The sequence below is a fragment of the Dendrobium catenatum genome, unplaced genomic scaffold (genome assembly GCF_001605985.2).
Source record: "Dendrobium catenatum unplaced genomic scaffold, ASM160598v2 fragScaff_scaffold_80, whole genome shotgun sequence".
NCBI lineage: Eukaryota > Viridiplantae > Streptophyta > Magnoliopsida > Asparagales > Orchidaceae > Dendrobium > Dendrobium catenatum.
The window spans coordinates 391,781-398,365 of record NW_021318542.1 but is presented as its reverse complement, the minus strand read 5'-3'; positions in this window follow the sequence as shown (position 1 = coordinate 398,365).

The following is a 6,585-nucleotide window of genomic DNA, read 5'->3' as shown; positions in this document are numbered from 1 at the left end:
GACTGGTTTAATAGACGAATCATATTGATCCCCTTGATTGTGGAGCATTTATTAAGCATTTGAGTGCCCAAATGATATCAGAAATATGTGATCTTGAGCTTGTTAGATTCATCTTATCGAGCCACTCGATTCGACTATAAGCATGCAGTATTTGACGATTTTGGATCCAACTAATGCTTTAACCCCTCTAAATATGCTTTGGACTAGGGGCGTCAAAATTTGACACGACATGAAAATCCGACTTGAACCTGACTCAAAAATTTTGAGTTAGACCCGACCCGATTTTAAAACGGGTTATGTTTGGGTTCTCAGATTTGACCCATTTGGAAAAATATTTTCGTCATATCCATGATTCATTCCATCAAGAACTTGAGTGTCGTGCCACTATAACATTATCTCGTAGCAATCCATCATCCACGAGATCTGTCGTATTTTAGCGAGATCCGTCATCTGCAAACCCCCCTGCTACCTTGTCATGACCCGACCCGACGGGGACGGATCCCGCCCGAGCCGGACCGCGACAAAACCTTCTAATCCAGGATCTGGCTTTGGAATTTGGTTACTGAACTGAATCTTCCAAATTAATCAACTCAACAGACACACAAACACAGAACAACAGAGCTACCTGGACGATCCTGGAGCAGATTTTTGATATTACATACCGTATATCTGCAAGATCTGCCATTTATGAGCGCATCTGTTGCCGTCGATGCGAGTCCCACCATCCTGCTTGATGCCGTCAACACAACCTCGCCATCCCATCAAGCCCACTTGTTGCTATCGATGTGAGCCCCATCATCTTGCTAGCTTTCGTCGATGCGAGCCCCACCATCCCACCTCCTGCCATCGATGCGAGCCAGGGTTTACAAAATTGTGTCAGGACAGTTCAACCCGGTAACCTGCCATGTTGGGTCTGGGTTTATGTTTTTGACTCATTTACAAACTCGTGTTAGGTTTTGGTCAACCTGTTTGAATTTGGTTCTATTTCGGGTTTGACCCGAATTTAACCCAAAACCTGATTTTGACACCCCTGCTTTGGACCCTTGATTTGGGCTCATTTGGGCTTGGATTAGACTGATTTTGGTGTCATTGGATTCCTCTCTTTGAGATGTTCAATTCGACTATAAGTTTATTGAAATCAGAGCTTGGATAATTTCAATTTTAATTTTAGATGTTTTGATTCATATTTATATCAAGATTCGTGCCTCATCAAGGAGATTTTTGGTGACATATCAATTGCCCCCTATTTTTCGATGTTGAAGCTTGCGTAGTCCAAAAATATATACATGCATATTTTCTGAACTGCTTGAACTGATAATTATAATTATGAGGCTTGACTTTCTCTTGAATTTTGACCTATAAATACACCTTGGGGGTAAGAGGAGAAGCGGAGTCTCTTGTGCCGGTCCAAGCCATCTCTTTGGATTGGTAGCTCGAGGATTATTAGCAGGGATCAAAACATTATTCTCTTGTGTTGATCTGAGCATTCCTTTGGATTGGTAGAGAATATTGATGGAGATCAAAGAGAATATTGGAATTGATCTAACGATGGTTGAGCAGAGGTTTGATGATGATGGGTATTCATGAAGAGATTTGATGTTGTTCAAAGTACATGAGAAAGTTTGACAATGATTAATGATTGGGATGAGATCTGACAATCATAAGTCAATTCGTTAATACATGGAGTTAGGCAGTATGCCAATGAAAGCCTATTGGAAGTGGTTAGGTGATATTCCGACGTTGGAGATCAGGCGGCTAGCTAATGATGATGATCGGGCTGCATTTTGCTGAATATAGAAGGTATGCATGCTGATGGAGGTATATAACTGATAATTTGATGCAGGGGTCAAATATTGTGTTAATCACAACTGTCTAGTGACACTCTAACAATGTCAGCAGAGTGGAGGCCTAACGGTCTCGAACCCTTCTTTGAAGGAGTTGATAAAGATGTTTCAAAATTCTATGTGAAGAGGTCGATGGGATCCACGAAGATGCCAAGGATGTTTATCTAAGGATATTTGACTTATCTAAGATGTTTTGTAAGGACATTTCTCGTTGACATACATGTGTGAAAGAGATTGAGGAAATCCACCAAGAATGTTTAACTTATCCAAGGTTGTTTGTTAGAGTGTTTCTCGATGACTTTAACCTATGTGTAAGAGATTAAGGGAATCCACCAATGATGTTTGACCTATCCAAGGTTACTTGTCAATGTGTTGCTCGTTGACATTAACCTGTGCGAAAGAAGTTGATGGGATCAGCTAAGCACATTTATTCGAGGATGTTTAACCTATTCAAGGTTGTTTTTCATGCATTACTCATTAATATTAACCTATATGAAAGAGGTCAAGGGAATCCACCAAAGATGTTTGACCTATCCAAAATATTTGTCATGGCTTTACTTGGTGACATTAACATGTGTGGAATAATTTGAGGGAATCTACCAAGGATGTTTGATCTATCCGAGGTTATTTGTCAAAGCTTTACTCGATGATATTAAGCGATTGAGAAAATCCACCATGGATGTTTGGTCTATCCAAGGTTATTTGTCAGAGCGTTGATTAATGACGTAAACATGTGTGGAAGAGGTCGAATCGAATCATTTGGGATCGATTATTCCTCGATTGGGAGGGGGCGAATGCTGCATATATCTCAAATCAAGGGTAAATAATGAATTATCTTTAGATTGTTACTATCTTTTTGATATAAAGATTGAGATCATGCCTAAAGAGTAGAAGTCTAGTTGGGGACTATATATAGAGCTTGAGTTTTTTGAAATATTTGCATTTATGAAAAAAAATGATTGTTATTGGCATTGTCTTAGATGTTAGAAAATGCAAGAGAAAATTATCTTGGCCACAACCACATTTGAGGTTATAACCAAAGTTATCAGTCACAACTAGTTCATATATATATATATATATATATATATATATATGGACTCTATAAGCTTCAACGTCCAAAAAAATGGGGCAAATGATATATCAACAAAAATTGCCTTGATCAGACATGAATCTCAATATAACTATGAATAAAAAACTTCTAAATTAAAATTGGAATCATCCAAGATCTGATTTCAATAAATTTACAATCGAATAGAAAATCAGAAAGAGATGAACCCAACGAAAATATTAGAAAAATGGAGAGTATGCTAGATAAAATGGATAATTAGTTTATTGGTAAAATTCAACAGACAGGAAGAAACTCTGGAATAAGTCTAGCAATTGATGTAGTAATGTCATCAATAAGATAACAATTATTCAATCCCCTAGAGAATGCTTTTGTTAATAATATTTTGGTAGCTCTTTTAATATATCCCATCTTTTGATCCTCATCAATCCCCCATTTTCTAGAGAGTATCAGATAAAAAGTTTGGTGACAGCCGGTAAGAAACTCAAGAAGCGGTCATAAAGAAATCCGATAGTGGTTGGAATTAACTCCAATGGCGGCCGAGAAGAACTCGGGCGACAGTCGGGAAGAATTTTGTAGGCAACCTGGAAGAACATCAGTGACGTTCGGTAAGAACTCCAGTGGTGATTGATGACAAGAGAGCTCTGATGACAGTCAGGAAGAACTTTGGTGACGGTCGGAAAGAACTCCGACGAAGATTGGGAAGAACTCCGGCAACGGTTGGTGGAAAAGTGCTCCCCTAATTTTCTCCTTCTTTCTGCCCTCTCTCGTGTGAAGAATGGGAGTCTATTTATAATTTTTTGAGGGCTGCATACCCCGTAAATATAGAGAAGATTGAGTGCATGTTGGAAGTGTTTCAATGGACAACTCATATTGATCCCTTTGAGTGTGGAGCATTTATCAAGCATTTGAGTGACCAAATGATGTCAAAAAATGGATGATCTTGGGCTCGTTGGATTCATCTTGTCGAACCGCTTGATTCGACTATAAGCATGTCATATTCGACGATCATTTGATTATTCAATTAATATTTTAAACACTCCAAATATGCTTTGGACTGTTGGTTTGAGCTCATTTAGGCTCGGATTAGACTAATTTTGGAGTAGTTGGGTTCGTCTCTTCAAGATATTCAATTTGACTATAAGTTTGTTGAAATTAGAGCTTGGAAGATTCCAATTTTAATTTTGGAAATTTTTTATTCATATTTATATCGAGATTCATGCCTAGTCATGCCTGATCAATGCGATTTTTGGTGACATATCAGTTTTGAAAATAAAATTCATTTTGAATTTGGATAAAAATAATTAATTAGGTTGATTAATAACAACAAACAATCTTTATTATTATTCATGAAAAAATATTGTTGTGTTGATTAATATTAATTGAGTCAGCTTGACGAGTCTTGCCGGGCCAAACTCGAGCTCTTATAATATATAAGTTCTAACCCGTGGCTCGACAAGTTTGACTCTCGAACTGATTAGCTAGTCAAATTTGAACTGACTCGTGATCTTACTTGTTTCGATCACACAACCCTAACTTCACTATTATTGATATTTTAAACATTCTCTCTCCTTTCCAACCTTATGGCATTGACAATAACAACAAACAATCTTTACAATTATTCATGGACAGAAAAAAAAAACATTCTAAATGTTATAATATTTAAATATATAATTAGGATTATTTAATATTGAAATATACAATATAATTATGCTGTCATTTTCTTACAATCAATTTGTTGGACTAATTTATTAGACTGATATTAATCAATTGATTCAATCAACTCATTAGCCATTATACACATTGTGTAACAATATTTAAATATGTAAATTGAACTCAAATGATTATTTTAATACTAAGTATTTCAACAGTGAAAAGCATCAGACATATGGATTATGTTCTATTATAGGAAGGATAAAAAAAAAACCCTCCAACATTTATTTTATTTTATTTCTTGTTTATATTATTAAGTCTCTCTCTTTCTTTCTTTATTTCATGCCATTTGCATTTATGTAAGGAATAATTATTAGGTCCAGACACCTGACGTAGTTCTACATCCGGATGTCAATAACATGTCGCCACATACTCTTACTTTTTACCGTGCGGCCCGACGACCCGACCCAGATCGGAACCTGGTATTGCTATGTTCGAGTATTGTTATGTATTTCTCGGTATTGCTAGGAATTGTTCGGTATTGTTATGTATTGCTTTGCAATAACGAGAAATACCGCTCTGTCAAGACCAATACATAGCAATACCGAGCAATACGTAGCAAAACCAGGGTATTGCTAGGTATTGCTCGGTATTAGATCTTGACAGATTGGTATTTCTCGTTATTGTCGACCAATACCGAGCAATCCTTAGCAATATCTAGCAATACCCCGGTCTGCACAAATCAGTCAATACATAGCATTATCGGGTCCGGATCGTCGGGCCGTGCGATAAAGAGTAAGATCACGTGGCGACATGTTATTGGCATCCAGATATAGAGCTACGTCAGGTGTCCAGACATAATAATTATTCTTATGTAAGATACTAAGATGTATCTAATTTTCTGCACCGTGCAGTTTTTCCTATTTCTGCTATTCACGTGTAGGTGGAAGCTGCCGGTTTTATGTGAATAATTGTGAATGAACGCAGCTCATTTTGATCTATTAAAATTTATTTTGGGAAATTTTTTTATTATATTTTAAAATAATTTTATAGTAGAAAAATTTATTGAGCTAAAATTGTTTATACTAATTACTATTTTTTAAACAAATTTTTAGTACAAATATTTCTGAAGTTAAAAACTTTTTTATAAAAAAAAATATTTTTGAAAGAATTAAAAAAGTTATCCTAAATGAAATCTTGCTCTTCTCTTTTACTTATTCTAAACTTTGCTAAATAATTCCATCTACTCTTTCTTTTCTCTGTTTTTAGTCATTTGGTTTGAAAAATACCTCAAAATTTTAGCTAAATTTAATTTATATATAACAATTTATCAACGTTTAACTAAATTCAATATCTGAAATATGTTAAATAATTTAAAACTTAGAATCTTAAAATTTAATAAATTCAAATTTAAAGAATTAACTAAATTATCCTCAAAACAAAAATAATCCGTGAAGCCAAAGCAGTAGGGGCATCAATAAATGATCTATGGTCCCTATCTATCAACCTGACTCAAATTTAATCAAAAAATTCGGATTCAAGTTGACTCATTTATTGAATGAGTGGGGTTTAGGTTGGGTTTTCCACCCCTTTATTAAATGGGTCTGATTTGAATTGACCTATGAACTCATTTTTTACATGAAAATGTCCTATTTAATAGTTTTTTCTTAATTATTTATTTGTTGAAATAATCTTTTTATTTTCTATAAAAAATTTTAAACTTTATAGTTAACAAGTAATTTATTTTTTTGAAAATCAAATTGGATTAATGGTTAGGTTGGGTCATTCAAATTGTTAGGAGATTAATTTCGAGTTTATTGAAACCGAGTTAGATCAATTTTAAATCGGATCCAAACTCAACCGGTTAACCTATTTTACAGCCCCTTAGTAAATTATTTCTACTTTAATGTTTTTTTTTTAATTTTTTTTTTCATGCTCATCTCCGTTAGCAACAGTAGCTACTAGTTACTCTTTTTTTTTTGTTCTTGTTGTGTTTTTTTTTTTTCTTTTTTTATTAATTAT